Source organism: Mirounga angustirostris, unplaced genomic scaffold (assembly GCF_029215605.1).
Source record: "Mirounga angustirostris isolate CCGP_5_RB_7025 unplaced genomic scaffold, mMirAng1.0.hap1 SCAF_4, whole genome shotgun sequence".
NCBI classification, from domain to species: domain Eukaryota; kingdom Metazoa; phylum Chordata; class Mammalia; order Carnivora; family Phocidae; genus Mirounga; species Mirounga angustirostris.
This window is the reverse complement of record NW_026991712.1, coordinates 29,209,622-29,227,330: the sequence shown is the minus strand read 5'-3', so window position 1 is coordinate 29,227,330 and position 17,709 is coordinate 29,209,622. Positions and strand designations below refer to the sequence as shown.

Genomic DNA, 17,709 nt, shown 5'->3' with positions numbered 1-17,709 from the left:
GGGGCGTGGCCCTCCTTCTTGCTGAGCATCCCGGGAGATGTAGTCCAGGGGCGGTCTCCCTGCCTCCCCCACCTTGTTTTTCTCTCACTCCTCCACGCTTTGCTCTTCCTGAAGACGTTGTGCTATATGTCCATACTCCTGATTGGCACTTTAGAGGAAATGGCTGGATCCTAAACTCAGGGTTGGGTCCACCAGCCTTAGGTATGGCCACAGGATTATGGGGGAAGGAGTGTATATTTAGTTCCAACACTGTGCCAGGCACTATGCATATTTTGTCTTATTTAATAGAACAGATCTTCGAAGTAGATTTTATTAATCTTCATCCTACAGCTAAGGAAAGAGGCTCAGAGGAATTAAGTGTTTCGTCCAAGGTTACAAAGACAATAAGTGGTAGCTAATAAAGTTTATTCAGGAATATGCTCCCAAAGTCATTGCCTTGCCGACAAAATCAGGAGAAATATGACCGTTGAGGGATTGTCCTGTTTGTCTATGCATCCCCTGTGCCTAGCCAAGTGTCTAGTATCTGTTGAATTATGAATAGTAATGACCCAAAATAACAACAGTTAACATAAATAACACTTATTACTGCCAGGTTGTCTTCTAATCACTTTAGATACATTAACTCATTTAATGTTCACAATTAATCTTTAAATCCTATAAAAATTCTCATTTTTATAGGTGAGGAAACTGAGTTACAAAGAAGCTGAGTAATTTGTTCAAAGTTGTACACCTAGTCCTCAGCAGAGGTGGGTCATGAACTCCACAATATTCTAAGCATTATGTAAATTGAGTGAATGGAAGAAAGACCAGAAAGCAAGAAAATAAAGGGTTGGGAATAAAGGAAGGCTGTAAGTGAAGCTACTGAGTTATGACTCCCAGGATAGAACAAAGTAACTTCTTTGGGTCACTGACCTTTCTAACCATAGTGGATTGCAGCAGCCAACAGCCAAAGGGAATGTGTGGTTTGTGGATCATCTCCAAGTTTTCAGCATCGCCTTTGGGACTATTGTAGGGTTATTGATTGTTTTCATCTAAGGGAAGCAAAAGAAGGGCTGTAATATTTATAACTTTTTGCTACTTGTGAGTAGCTCACATAAATTCTGTGGTTGCTGGCTTTCAAGTGATAAATCTCCTATAATGACGACTTTGTTGGTTTTCCTTTATATTGATAGAATCCATAGTATCGTAGTTCCAGGGACTTCACAATCCAACCCCTTTAAGATCTTTTTTCCCATGACTCCCTTTTAACCAGTTAGGCCCATTTGTTGATAAGCATGCCATGTGTATTGTGCTTTCTTCTCCTTTGCTTATTACTCTGTTCTCCAGTGAGAATATCCTTCCTTCCATCCCCTATTCCTTCCACCCTTCGAGGACTGTCTCATCAATCCATACCTGCAGGGGTGCATTCTGTTTTTAGTACTTTATGTTTAAAAGGGAACACAAGGACACCATAGGTATCTAGAGGAGAGAAACTGAGAAGTTGAAGAAACTTAAACCCACGTTGGACAGGAAGACACTGAAGGAACTTGGGATATTTAGTCAGAGGAGACTTAGAGGAAACAAAAATTAGCTTTAAATAATTTGAGGTTTATAAAAAAGAAGAGGAATTATATATCATGTTTAAAAGTGGTAAAAGCAGAACCAATGACAATAATAGCATTTATTATTCCTAATGCATTCTCATCTTTAATTCTTACATCAATTCTATAAGGGAGCATGTATTATTGTACCCATTTTGCAATGTAGAAATTGAAGATCAAAAAAGTGGAGTTTCTATCCCAAGGTATAAGAACTAATAACTGACAGAGCCAAGATTCTAACTTGGGCTGTCTGATTCCAGAACCTGGATCTTTTCACCACCACGCTATACTGAGCAATGCTTCACAGCAGAGCATACATAGGAGGTGACAAAATTTATTGCACTGGGATAAACATAAGAGGTTTCTCATGACCCTAGTTCTGGTGCTGTGGCTACTTCAGGCCCTGCAGGACAGCTAGAAGGGTCAAGGGAATAAATAAGCCAGTACATCATAATACAATGGAGCACCTGAGGATGATGGACACAGGGACTGGGAAGCTTTGGATAGCACTATCTCACTTAATAAGGAGATGGATTTGGGGCTGATTATAAGGAATAACATTCTAAGAACTTGAAATAGGATATCTCATGAATGTGAATTTGGTATTACTGAGAGGATAAAGAAAGAGCCATTTATTAGTGATGTCGTGGAAAGGGTTCATCCAGTTGGATTAGAGGACTTCTACAGTTTCCCTGCTGAGGTGATTCTAAGTTACATCTCTTCCATGAATCCCTTTTCCTCAAAACCAGACCCCCAAAGATTCTGCCTCCTATGAACTCTGCTAAGACTTGTCAGCCCTGGTATTTTTATACTCATCAGCCACTGCCTTGTGACATTTCTTGTATGTCTAGATAACTACTGCATATTATTCAACTCCTCACTTTGGTGCCTAAACCTGTAGCAGCAATTGTAAGCTCCTTCAGGTCAGTATTCATATATTAAATGTCTTATTACCTTCTGCAGAAAGTGAAATATTTCTATTGGATAGAGTGAGGGAAAATGAACTGATTCTGGAGAGATTATCTGTCCACACGATTGTCTCTCATGTCCTATTTCTATATATAGTATATTTGACTGTCTACATATTAGTGACCATTAAAAAATATCAACTCTGTGCCACACACTACAAAATCTCACTCAAAATTCTGCATAAAAAGAATAAATGTAGACTGACCTCCTGTAAAGAAAAGCTCTGCAAAAACTATCAGTTGCTGGAATAACTTCATCTCTCTCTCCCCTAAGTCCATGTCTAAAACTTTCCTCAAATCTGACCCAAGAACCTTTTTCAAGAGCCTTTCCTGTTCAGCATCACCAATTTCTTATTACCCTTCTAATTGGCATTCTAGTAGCATAATACATTTCCCTTTATATAGCCATTTTACATATATAGAATTATTTAATTTATATTTTATACTGCTTTCTATGTGGTATCTCTTCCCAGGTAAAACTTAAGCTCCTTGAGAACCAATATATTCTTCCTATAATTTTGAAGCAACACATGAGCATGAAACAGCAAAATATGTAGGCAACAGTGGTTCCTCGATATGTGCTTATAAAACAATTGACACTGTGATATTAAAGTCTAAGTAACGATTCTGATCCTGCATAGTTTTTAAAATGTCACCTTTTTTTTGTTTGCTTATACTCTGTGAGGTATGGGAGGAGCAATCATGATTACACTAAGTTGATCAGTGAAAAAATAGATTCTGAGAAGTAATTTTACCAACTGAATCAAGTGAAGAGACTTGGAATAATCAGTCTTTTATAATGATGACTGCGGAGAGGATGCCTTCCAGTTTTTTCTCTTCAGCAATAGCAATAAGAACTGAGTGTAAGTAAATATCCTTCGTGGGTTCAGAGTTATTAGAAGAGGGTAAGCTGTAAGGAGGTAAGAAAGACGTTTTTAAAATTGGCTATGTAGAGACTCAGTCATTTAGTGACAATAATACAAGGAATATGATTTACTTTATGCTCCAAAGCTGGGATTTCTGAATGATGGCAGAGAAGAGTAAAAATGACCAAAATTTAGAGTAATGATTTCATTTACCAACAAAATTCTAGGAACAAAAAAAGTAATATTAAATTTGAAAGTTTCCTTTAAATAAGAATGCTTACAGTGGCCAGGCAGGCATGTTTTTTAAATTAATAAAGCACCGGATACAGACAGTTGGGGTCAGGGAAGACTGCAGCCAAATTGAGAGCAAGTGCTTCTTCCTAAAGGAGCAGTATCCCCTAACTGCTTTACCTGATTTTTGTCTTGAGTGAATTCCGATATCAATAAAAGTCAGATATTCCAATTTGTATTCAAAAATTCAAAATATTTTAAATTTTAAATTTAAATTTAAAACAAATTTAAACCTGCATGGGTCAAAGAAAACATAACTACAGGAAACATTCGTTTCCAGTAATAGGAAGCTAGGTGATTTAGATCCATCCTCAGCAGTCTAGAAAAGCTAGACAAAATGTATAAAAATCATGTGCTTAAAGACATGCAAATTTAACAAGACAGAGAAAAATTACTGGGCCAGAATCTAGAGAAGGAGAGAGGCTCAGAGAGGCAAGTCAGGAGCTTGGAGCTTCCTTTTACTTGGAGACGTTAGATAATTATAGAGGGAAGAGTTGAGAGGCTAAGGAACTAAGGAGAGGGGGGAGTTAGGGTCCTGGGCCTACCAAAGAAAAGAATTGTAGTGAATCTGTTCCATTCCTTAAACTCTGGGTTGGAATCCTGAAAGGTTGCATGCTGGCTAGCAGTATGAGCCAGAAGTTAGATAGACCCTCATAGGGAGCACACATCAGTTTGTTAAGATGTCAATCCCTAAAATTTAACCAAAATGATTTCAAAGTGCTAGGACACCAGTTACTTGGCAGAGGCAGCATTCTCTGAAACAAAAACAAAACAAAACAAACAAAAAAACTAAGCATTAGCTCAGACCAATTCTACAAATAATTATGCAAATATACTGATTCAATAAAAAATAACCATGAAAAAAGGTCACATACTGTATAATTTTATATGTATATATATAAAACATTTTCAAAATGACAAAATTATAGAGATGGAAAACAGATTACTGGTTGCTATGGGTTAAGGATTGTGGGGGGTGAGGGCATGGGTGTGACTATAACTATAAGGGGTAGCATGAAGATCTTCATGGTGATGGAATAGTTCTGTATCTTGATCATGGTTCTGGTTACATGAACCTATGCATGTGGTAAACTGACAATTTTTTGGTTTGATATTCCATATAGTTACATAAAATGTAACCATTTGGAGGAAACTGAAGAGCACACAGATCTTTCTGTAGTATCTTTGCAACTTTCCAAAAATCTATAATTTTAAGATAAAAAGCACAAGAAACAAAAAACCAAGCACATCAGAAGATTAGATCATATGCATGACAGCAAACAGAAACTAAAGCAATAGAAATGACCAATGGGAAGCCTCAGATATTGGAGAATTATAAATAGCTATGCTTACTGTGCTCAATGAAATAAGACAAAATTTAGAATTTTGCCAGGGATCTGGAAATGAAAAATAAAAAACAACATAATCAAAATTAAGAACTCAAAAGATAAGAGATTAGACACAGTGAAGAGAAATGAGTGAATTGGAGACAGATCAAAATAAAACATCTCAAAGCACAAAGAGACAAAAGGATGAAAAATACGAAAGTGAAGGTAAAAGACATAGAAGCTTAACAGTCAGGTTTCAAGCAGAAATTCTTGTATCCAAGGAGTAAAGTTTTCTCTCTCTCCTTGTGGGAGGAGAGGAAAAGGAAGCTTTCTCTTGCTCCTGTAGATAAGCAAACAAAATCAATTTTTCTGATTCTCCCCTGTGATACAGACTTTGAAGTTCATATACATAGGACATTTGATTTTGCTGTCATTATATTGTCCCAGGAGTAAAAATTGCAGTGTTGGGAACCACATGGTCATTACTTTCTTTTTAAGTGAAAAATGATAATCTGTCTCTAATCCAAATACCATGTGCACATTCAGGATAAAATTAATAAATATGATTTTTTTTAAAAAACAATAGTAAGGGTGGAGAAAAGAAGCTAGCCACTAAAAAATTCTAATTGTAACTGCATTATTCCATTAATATTAAGTTAGTAATGAGGCAAAACTATACCAGAATATTTTGGGATATTGGCAAAACAATGAAGAAAAGCAAGAATGTGGTTATGATAAATGTCAAGATAGAGGCTATCTTTGCAAGGGATGGAGGAAATAGTGATTTGGAGAAGGCAAAAGAAGAGGCTTGTGAGGCATAGCACTCTTCTATTCTTGACCCAGATGTGTTTACATTGGTATTCTCCTTGAACTAAATTATTGGAGGTGACTCTTTATTTCATGCACTGTTCTGTGTGTAGCAGATCATAATAAAAAGATAAACGTGCCTTTGGAGAGAATTCAGGTTTCAAGTGCCTGCAATTCTTTGCATTAAGAATTTATATCAATCTAAGGATTTGTTCTATCTTAAGAAGAGCTTGAAGATGGTTTCTTCTAGCTTAGTTTCACCTGGCATATTGTTATGCATGGAGGGTGGGCGAGTATGCAATCCTACAGTACCCGTGGCACTATACTACCATGATCTTTTCCGTGGGGGAGGGGGAGGGGCAGATGGGGAGGGAGAGAGAGCCTTAGGCAGACTCTATGCTTAACAGAGAGCTCGGCGCAGGGCTGGATCTCATGACCCTGAGATCATGACCTGAGCCAAAATCAAGAGTCCACTGCTTAACTGACAGAGCCACCCAGGCGCCCACTACAATGATCTTTTTTGTTGTTTATTCAAGAAATGTGTCAAATTCCTTTCACTCTCTCCTCGTCCTTTATCATATTCCTTTCTAGAGACATGATCCAGTTTATTAGCCTATCACTCCGCTGAAATTCTTTGCTTAAGTCGTTAATAACATTCAGTAATTCAGCCACTCACTCAAGTATTAATTGAATGTCAAAAGTTCTATGCTAAGTGCCAGATGTAGAGTAGTGAACTGAATGGATACATCCCACCTTTCAAGGAGTTTACAATATGGTGGGGGATATGTCAATTTAACAGACAAGTATAATGCCATTTCATCAGTGTTCTGATAGAGGAATACATAATACAATGGGGATATACCTAACTCAGAATTGGCAGGTCAGAGTGGATCCCTGGATGATACAATATCTAGGTAAGACACGTACAAAAAGAAATTAACCCTTTGAAAAATGAGGTAGCATGTTGAAGAGTGGGTGACAATTGAGAAGTGAATTACTGCAACTGAAGAAAATTAAATATGTATACAATATAAAATGTGAGGGGAAGAATGTCAAGTAATGATATTGGAAGTGTCAGAAGAGGAAAAATCACCTTTGGACTGGCAAGTAAGAATAAGGTGTGTGGACTTAATTCTAAAAACAGCAAAATGCCAATGGTGGCTTTTAATTAGGAGAATAATAAGATCATATGTGAATTTTAAAAAGTTCCTTTTGGGGAATAGATTGAAGAGGAGTTAGCCTAGTGTAATCAAATAGTTTATAATAATCATCCAAGCAAGAGATAATGACAGTGAGATATAAATATAAAGACATAGATAAGTTACAAGAAAAAGATATATTGGGCGCCTGGGTGGCTCAGATGGTTAAGCGTCTGCCTTCGGCTCAGGTCATGATCCCAGGGTCCTGGGATCGAGTCCCGCATCGGGCTCCCTGCTCCTTGGGAGCCTGCTTCTCCCTCTGACCCTCTCCCCTCTCATGCTGTTTCTCTCTTGCTCGTTCTCTAAAAAATAAATAAAATCTTTAAAAAAAAGAAAAAGAAAAAGATATATCATGCAATCATTGATCAGAAGGAGGCTGAAGCAGCTATGGTAAAGTGGGCTCCAGAACAATGAATGTGACCAGGGATAAGAGAAATAATGATAAAAGGTCCAATTCATCAAGAAGACACAACAACCACAAGTGTGGATGTACTCCCTACATCCCTGTGGGGCCACAGTTCCAGTTGTGCGGAATGGAATGTGTGTGGAAATGATGCTAACCTCTGGGAGGATGTAGTTAAGAATCTGCTGTTTCTGTCCATTTTACCCTTCCTGCTACCTGCGATCTCTGTAATGCTAAAATGACCTTGGGGCGCCTGGGTGGCTCAGTCGGTTAAGCGACTGCCTTCGGCTCAGGTCGTGGTCCTGGAGTCCCGGGATCAAGTCCCGCATCGGGCTCCCTGCTCGGCGGGGAGTCTGCTTCTCCCTCTGACCCTCCCCCCCTCATGTGCTCTCTCTCTCAAATAAATAAATAAAATCTTTAAAAAAAAAAAATGACCTTGAAGCCACAATGTGAAAGCAGCCTGGACTGCTGAATCACAGCTTAGAGGAGAGCCACTTGATCCATATCAGACTCAGACATGAGCACAACACAAACTTTTGTCGTGGCAGTGAGGTTTTGAGCTCATTTGGCACAAGTTAGCCTTCTCTCCTTAATTGCCGTGGGCCAGAAAGGAGCTCAGAAAGTGGAGAGAAAGGGTCTGGTTATCTACCTATGTAGACAGTGGTTTAAGCAATTATTGTGTTTTGCTTTCCTTTACTATCAAGGAGAATAAAAGTTTTATTTTAGATTTTTCATATAATCCTTATTATTATTGCTAATCTTTTGAGTGATATTACTTCAGTCCTTAAACTGAGTTACCTTTCTACTTGAGTTTCCTTCCCTCATTTTCACTTTTTTTCCTATAAAATAAACATGCTTGAAAAGCATGATAACACTCTATAACTGTATTTCATACTTTTGAATATATGTCAGAGGAATAACCAAGTTGGGTTCCTATAAATATATAAACATGGATCTAGAGTATTACTTGCTTCAGTGTGTTTTATATATATTAGTTTTTATATATTAATTTAAATATAATAAATATATGTTGTATGTAATATTAATATTGATATTAGCATAATTAAATATCCCTGGAAGAAAGGAGATTCTACTTTTTAAAAATTCAACAGTTTTCATTATTTTAGTACTTCTGAGACCCTTTAACTGGCTAATGTATGATTTGACTCTAAGGGTAAGACATGTTTTCAGTTTTCCTAACTTTATAGGATTATGAGTCTTATTTTTCACAAAGCACCTTTTAGGACTATTGTTTTATAAAATAAACTTTGAGATACACTGCTTTTATAATTTTTATAGTCCTATCAATTAAGACAATTTCCTATTTTGATTCACATTTTTCAAGGCCCTTTATGGTTCAACTCTTTTATGCTACTGTTGGAGACCCTACTTTAATAAGTGTCTTAGGTGGTGTTGTGCTTCATTATTTTTTTCTTATGTTGTTAAACTTTATGGTATATGGTTTGATTTTTTGGTATTTTATTATTATTATTGTTAGTATCAGTATCAATTTTCTGACTCTGTTTGGTTCTTCTTCTATATATCTCCTTAGCCCAGTCTCTCATCATCTCTTGCTTGGACTACTGCAATTATCTGATGCATAGTACCTGAAAGGAACATAATAGTACTGCTAATTTGACTATCATGAGGAAGAATTAATAAAATGTATGCAAAGTACTTAGTGTTTGACACTTAAATGACCCCATAAATGTTAAAATGTTATTATTTTTAACTATTAATTTGCTTTTCAGCTGTTTCCATTATGTTGTTGAGTCCATCTCTTAATTTTTAAATTTCAACAATTATGTTTTTCACTTCTTAGACATTTGTTTTCTTTTTTGTAACTATTTGTGCTATTTCTTATTTTATAAATGTAATGTCCTACCTTAACTCTTCAGGGATGTTAATTATATGTGTTTTCACATTTATAACCAATATCAATTTTGATTGCTCTTTTAACTATTTTTTAGGTATAAGGTCTTCAATTTTGTCTGTCTTTCATAGGATGTCTTTCCTTGGATATTTGGTCATTTGTGTTGTGTTTACCTTCATGGTAGAGATTTTATGCTGGATTTGCTGCTCTCTTTTGGTAGGTTCCTTGTAGTGGCTTCATACTTCTTCAGTCACGTCTTACCTGCTTTTCATATTTTAGAAATTTCTCCTGATTTCTGCCCCACTGACAGTCCTACACATTTTTTAGGGAAGCTTATTTGCGAGAAAGTTCTTCATGACTTGGCTTTTGTTAACTCTTCTTCCTCACCTCCCAGCATACATTCCAGCTTCATAAACTATCTGCAATTCACTGAATATTTCCAGCTGTACTCATAGCATTCCTTTTTCAAAGCTGCCTTTTCTACTTAGACTTGCTGCTTCTCAATTTCATTCCCTCAACTTGTCAATAGAGATCAACTCCTCTAGAGCATGGTTTTCTCTGTAAAATTCTTTAACAATGCTTCCCCACCCTGGGTAGAATTGACCACTATTTTCTTTGTATCTCATTCTAACTCAGCTCTTAAACACCCACCAGAGCACCAGTAATATATATCTTTATTTGTCTATATGTGTGACAAGGAAGAACATTAGTCATAACTTAACCCCATGGTCTCCAACTTTTGCTTCCTTTCTAACGAGGGCAAATGTCAAGGAATGTCTTTCAATTTGCTGAGCTGGGTGATATATGAAAGTGCAATCTGGGAAGCTGAGAAAGATTAAATAGTGCTATATAAGGCAAGAGGTGGGAGAGGCAAATCCCAGAGTGAGAAGGAGGCTGAAATCAAACACTGAGAGGCTGGAAGAGAGGGACTTTTGAGGAGGAGGGATAAAAAAAAAAAAATCACACACAGTGAAAGGAGATTAGGGAAGATTTTTTGTGAGTAGGATAGGAAGAGGAAAAAGAAAAAGGTCGGGTAAAATGTTTTCTGTGCAAGTGGATTTTCAGGTCCTCAAATTCTTGAGCCCAACATAATTCAAGAGTTAGGTGCTTTGTTTGTTTTGGTTTGATTTGGGTTTTCTTTTTTCTTTTTTTTTTTTTTGTAGTTTAAAAAGCTAAAACTTTGCATATGCAATATATTTTGTAACCCCAGTGGGATCTGGGGCAACACCCTATGGTCAAACACATTAATATGTTTTCAGCAAGCTTTGCACGGTGGCAGTATCATAGCCAATGAGGTTTATCTGAGGCGCGATTATTGCTAATATATTTTTAGCAAAAAGTATAGATATTCACACTAGTTTGGATAAAGAAAGAATGTAAATAGCCTTTTGTAAGTACACATTTGGTTTTGCTGCCACATGAATTGACTACAAATTAGTAAAAAAAATAAAAACAAAAACAAAAAAACCCACCCTTTTTGTTTTGAGTTTATTGGATTTCAGAATCGTGGACTATATAAGCCTTGCCTTCACCTCCCTACCAGATCCTCCTGTTCTTACCTGGGCTTATTCATGTGTCCATGGTCAAATGCTGGGTCACAGATTGGTCTAGGATGACCTGAGCTGTGGTTGGTTTGTCTCTGTTCTGCCTGGTCTCCCATCATTCAGCCAACGAGACCAGGCTAATTCACAGGGTGGCAACAGGGTTCCAAGAGAATGAGTAGAAGAACACAAAGCCTCTTGGAGGCTAAGCTCAACACTGTCATGTGGTCATTTCCAACGCATTTTTTTTTAAAAATCAAATCATCAGCCTAGCTCAGATACAAGGGATAGGAAAACAGACTCTATCTCTTAAAGTGAGGATCTACAGCATCACATTGCTAGAGTTGTAGAACAATTAGGACCATTTTTTGCAATCAAGCTGCCATAACAATAAAATGCTGAGTCTGAACATCAAGTGGGAATGGGTGAGAATTGATGTTACCTAGATCTAGTCACATAGTCACTGGTTGCCTTACCAATTTCAATTTCCCACCATTCTATTTAAAACAGTATTTGGATTTCCCTCTGAGTAGCCATCTTTCTCTTTTGTGTAGAAGCTCTGTGGTTTGGGGAAGTTGACTCTACCCTCTGCTCAAGGGCACAAATCAATAAATTTAATCACATTCCCTCAGTCTACAGTGATTGGCTAGGGAATCAGTCCTAAGCAAACACAGGACTTCCTTAGCCACAACTGGCTCAGAAATAGTCCAATCAAGGTAAAGTGCAGGATTTTGATCAATGATTGAGGATGGAGGGAGTATGTAGTCCCTATTTCTGCTTGGAACCACTGATAAGTTAGCCTGTGGGTAAAGCTGACACACAGGAAGAGGGAAAATGCTAAAGAATCACAAAGAAATAGAATGAAAGTCAAGGTTAAACTTCTAAATTTCCTTTAGCCTTTGATCTTCTTGGTAACTTGAGTCAACAAATCGCCACCTTGGGTTGGGTTTTCTAATACCTATGAAAGCATCCAAATGTGACATATTTTCATAACTTTTTCTATCTCATTAGACTTCTTGAGGTAGGTACCAGGTTTAATTTATCTCCGGTTTGAGCATAGTGCCTATCTAATGAGTGTTCTAAAATAAGTGTGTGGTTAAGAGCCCTATATTATCTAAAGTCTGCGGAAACATAGTTCTCCAGTATGAATAAAGTGGAAGCAATATCTATAAATAAAAGACAAAAGGCAGTAAGCAGAGCCCAACTCATAGGGCTCAGTTCATATTTATAAATGAATGTATAAATCAATTGATAAATGAAAAACTTTAACCTGAAATCTAACATTCTGTATAGTTCCATTTTGCTACAACAATATATATTAAAAGAAAGTTACAAATAAATGCCTTTGGTTAGAAAAAAAGAAACCTAAATACACACACACACACACACACACAAGCCTCCTCTAACCAAAAGAAAGGAAATGTTCCAGAAAGGGTAATCCAGTCATATTTTTATGGATAGTGGGTTTCAGAGTAAGAATAAGAAAAGGAAAAATAAACAGTAGAAGAATCAAAGAACAAGTTCAAAGTGAAATATCATGAACACGGCAGTTCCACAAATAGTATTCTAATTTTGTAAAATATATGAGCACGCTAAGCCTAATTCTTTAAGTCCTTATTAACATTTGATTTCAGTGCTCCTAGGAAAAGGGAATTTGGTTATTTGGCAAGGAGTATTGCGAAAATTAACTAGCATGGATGCTTGACTAAAATGAAAACCAAATAGCAATGCAAAATGTTAGTTCTGTGAGACAGAGCCAGAGATCTTACATGGTAAGAATTCTTTCTTTGATCTTAATGGGAATTAGAACGTAATGTATGTCTCAGCCTGCAAGATAAAACCCATCCTTTATAAAATCAAGACAAAGTAACTTTAAGCAGCAATAGAAATGAAGGGTAAATATTGGGGGAAAAACACTATAATGAACTGTGAAATGTGTAACGACAGAGTCTGTCACTGTGCAGAATCAGTGTCACATTCACATTTGTTAAGCTATGACATCCGTCTATCAAAAATACTTTACAAATAATTAAGTGGATCATTATAGTATTATTCTATCTTCCTCTCACTGTGGGAGCAGACTAACTCATTACCAAATTCTCTTAACTCAACAGAGTCCTCATTTCTATGTTTATGCATCTATTAAAGTCTTATACATTCCTCACAGTCATATCAAATAAGAGTATTGCGTAAATTTCTTCAAGATTTATGATTAGGATAATAAAAACAGATGCTATCTTCAAATAATACCAAAGAAAATGAAATTACAAAGTTCAAGTACAGGACTCTTTGCTTATCTATAATTGGTGACTTTTTTTAAATTGTTATGATCTGCACATCACATTTATTGCTTGACACATTAGTGAAGTTTACAGAGCACACACACTCCAGTCAAGTACTATGCTAGATTCTGGGAATTAAAAAATAGAGGTTACATATGATCAATATCTTTACTTTCAAGTTTTTCCCATGTAGTACAGGCTAGCTTGTAGAAGGAACATTCCCTTATTTTTTTCAAAAAAAAAAAAAAAAAAAAAGCCAGAGAAGCCCCAGTGTTTTAGTCTACAGTTGTTCCTATGCAGTAAAAGTCTTATAGCCCATTTGCCTACTCACAAGATGCCTTAAATATTTCTGGAACTTAACCCAGTTGCTCAACTGAATCACTTCAGGTACCTGGCATTCTCCTAAGTAGAATGGGCTGGTGATCTCTCAAACTAAATTCCTCTCCCTCTGTCTTCTCTCAACAACAGTGAAAATCTAAGTTTTCTTTGGGGGAAGATGGGAAGAAACTACCTTAAAATAATCAGTAACTTAAGCATTCATTTTATTCTCAAGCTAAACCAAAAGGGAGATAATTGGTACATTTAGTCGTAGAAATTATAATGAAGTAAAAGACTCCAAAGTAATTCTCCTTCCATCTAACCGTGAACTAATAGTGAAAGACATTGTTACAGGCTTTTTATCCTCATAAATATTTTAAACTTCATGACCGGATGTGCTTGCTGTTTCTCTTAATTGAGCTATGAGAATCCAATCACTGGAGTGGGTTAGCACTTCTGACAATCTCAAGGGGTTTTCCTGCTATCTCTGCTGCCCCCAAAGAAGCTGACTTCCAGTGGTTTGACAATTTGGAGGAGGGGTACGTTGATTTCAAATTAATGCATATTTTCAGACATTTGTGTAAATGCAGATAATATTTTTTTAATCTTATTTTCAGAAGATAAAATGAGTTATATTTGGAAATGCACGATCCATCCAGAAATGTGTGGGTGTCATAGCCGTGTATCTCGGACCGTAAATCTGTTCTCTCTCACTCTTAAAAAATAAATTGAATATGAATTTTTACTGCTTTCTCTTGAGTAACTTAGACGTTGAGGAGCTTTAGTCTTACTTCAATGCTCTCATAATCCTCTGCACCTATCCCTGAAATCACATTTACTATACTATTTGTCAGTTCAGTTCCCAACTTCCCCACCGAAATGCAAGCCTCCTGTACAGCAGGGAATATGGTTTATTCATTTCAGTATCCTCAGTGCCTAGCAGAGTGTGAAACAAAAAAGTCAAAGCATACTAAGGAAAGAAGGAACAAAATATAGAGGAGGGGAATATGAAGATCATATTTTAGTTATGTGGTAGGAGATGGTTAGAAATGTTTTAGTTAATGTGGTAGGAGATGGTTAGAAATTCTTTATTGTAACATCTACTTGGGAAAATCATGATGTTTGTTAAAGCTTAATATGGTAGATTTGTCCAGGAGAAAAAAAAAAAACACTCAGGAATAGAAAATAATTTCAAACATGTAACAGGGTGGAACTAAGTTTAGTAAACTTTTTAAAACCACAGGGTCTCAAAAAGGCTATTTATTATCATGTCTCTAAAATACTACAAAAATGACAATATGAGCTGGAGTTGTAACGATTTGACCTTAACATTTATACTTCTTGTGGCTGGTTAAGACAAATAGTCACAAATTTTTTGACTCAACCAAAAAGTGGGATCTATGACCTCTCTCCTTGAATCTGAATGGAGTTCTGTCTTGTTACTATCCAATAGAATGCAGGAGAAGTGACACTGAGTGACTTTCAAAGCTAGGTCAAAAATGGCTATGCAGCTACCATCTTGTTTACTGTAACACTTGGAGCTCTGAGCCTCCAGGTAAGAGATCTGACTACTCTGCAAACAATAAGCAGGAAGCCTATGGAAGTGCTCAGTGGGCATCCCAGTTGACTTAGCAAACCATTTTCATCATTGGCCTTCCCTGTGAGTGAACCATCTGGGACATTCAATCCCATTGAGCATTTATATACCTGTAGCCCAGCCATTATTTGACTGCATCTACATAAAAGACCCCAAGAAATGTCCAGCTGAGCCCTTCCTGAATTTCTGACCACAAGATTGTGAGCAAAATAAAATAGTTGTTTTTATCTGCTTTTTAGAGTAATTTGTTACATAACAGTATTAGCCAGAACACTTCTAATTATGGAACCTCTAATCAAGACCTACTTAAAGCAGTTGGCAGGTCAGGAAAGACTATGTTTAATAACGTTTTTCAGACATGAGCAAAATTAAAAGGATTTTGCTTTAAAATTTTCGAAGGAACTCAATCTAAATAGTTTATATTAGTGAAGGAGAATAGCTAAATAAAGAAGAATATTGGTCACACATACATCATTTAATAAGTTAGAAATAGTTGAGTATTTGTCACAGTTTATTGATTTAGAAAGCAAAGTTAGATAAACTTTTGGTTAGTCCATTAAAGAGCACACCTCATCTTTAAACATTTGTAAGGTTCATCATCACAGTTACAGTTGAGATATATATAATGGACAAGTAAGAAGAAAAACAGGGAAAACTCTCAGAAAAAAAAAAAACAGGTAATATTTTAGACAAAAGTCAGGAAAAAATGCTAATTCATCCATTAAGCAGAGATTATATAAGTAACATAAAACATCCTGACAATGGTCCTTATGTCATAATTCTGGGACAGATGTTCTAAAAGAGATCTCATATGGTCCAAAAGGAAGAAAAATATAATTAATCCTCAAAAGGAGAAACCAATGAATTTTTTTAAAATCCCACAAAGTCTTTTAAATTGTTTTAAGAATGGCTGAGGCTTTTTCTTTTTATAAATGGCAGTTTAATGTAGAGTTTGTGGTCATCAACAGGTATTGAGAAGACCTCCCCTTGGCAATCTTGGATCTTAAACGTCTTTTGAAGTTTGAGTAGCTCACAATATGGCAGTCTAGAAATGAATGTAGCACGGATCTTTCCTTCTGAGAGGACATTAAATCTGGGAATGAAAGTTCAGGACATTTAGTTTATGTGAATTGGCAGAAAGCTAATGTTCTCTGGGGAAATTTTAGTATATTGGCAATAATTATAATTGTCATAGCTCAGGTTTTATTCATAGCATGTGATAAAAAATGACATTGCAAAGATATTTAAAGCACTCTCAGGCTTTTGACTTGCTTCAGTCTTTCTTACTATCTATTCTCACTATCTCTCTCTTCCTCTTAACTCTTTTCAGTTTCCTTCCCTGATTTTTTGAAAATAAAATTTTATTTTTATCAAAATATTTTATACAAGGAAATATTGACAAAATTTAAATGCAAATAGTGTTGAAAGACATAAATACGACATTCACTTTTCCCCTTGCCCCGCTCCCTAGAGACAACTGCTTTCAACTCAGTGAGCTTGTTATCAAGATATTTATCACCATAATTTAAAAAATAAACATATACTGGGGCACCTGGGTGGCTCAGTCAGTTAAGCATCTGACTCTTGATTTCAGCTCAGGTCATGATCTCAGGGTTGTGAGATTAAGCCCCACGTCAGCCTCCACACTCAGCTTGGGATTCTGTCTCTTCCTCTGCCCCACCCCCCCTTAAAATAAATAAAAAATAAGCATATACTGCATTTTCTTCTTTATCAACAAAATGTTCTATTATGGTATATGAGCATTTAACTCACAATTCCTCTTCTCCTCCCCTAACCCCTCACATCATCTCAGTATATTTCAGTCTTTAGTTAAAAGAATATGCAGTGCTTTTGCCATTATGACTACATAAATATTGTTCATGCTGAACCAGGTAGAATACTATAATATTTCTGATATCTTAGACAATTGATTTCCCCCATAGTTACTGAAGTCCTCATTTTGTTTGTTTTTCATTTAGTTTTTTTTTGAACACCTAAGTTCTCTATAACTTTCCAATAGCTCTTTAAAATGCCTCTCAGTACAATTTTCTTGACCATCAAACATGTCAGATGAGCTTTAGTTCCAGGCATTTTTCCTGGAAACAGCTTTCAGGCTCTGATCTGAACAGGTTGCTCTCAAGGCCAGATAAACATGTTTTATTTCCTCCTGGAATGATTGTTTACTTTCACCTTGGGAACTGCCTTTGCTTCTATACTTTGTTTCTTCCCCTTCTCCCCCACTTCTCTGGTGTATTATTTTAGTTTAGATCCAGCTGTAAGTAAAACAAATAAACACCCCCCCCGAAAAACCAACTCCCCAAAAAGTTGCTTAAATATGGAAGTTTATTTGCTTTTATGTAAAAAGAATTTAGTAGTAGACAGTCTGGCCTGGTGATGTAGCTTTCCAAGTATCAGGTACTCAGGCTCCTTATTTTGCTCCTTGGCCATACTTCCCATGTTACCTCCTGGTCAGAGAGAGTTGCTTAGTTTTCAGCCATCATGTTTTCATTCCAACTAGTATCAAGGAGGAAGGGTGATAAAAAGGTACATCTTCTCCCTTAAAAGCACTTTTCTTACATTTTCTTGGCCAAAACATAGTTCCTTGCTATATCAACTTGCAAGGGAGTTTGGGAAATAAATTCTTTTATCTGAGCTG

The 17,709-nt window shown here is 36.4% G+C and overlaps 1 long non-coding RNA gene across 1 annotated transcript in view; it reads left to right on the top strand.

The window, feature by feature from the left end:
* The window catches only part of LOC135364077 (uncharacterized), a 134,613-nt gene that overhangs the window by 14,461 nt on the left and 102,443 nt on the right, over nucleotides 1-17,709 (top strand). The gene's annotated exons all lie outside the window — the stretch shown is intronic.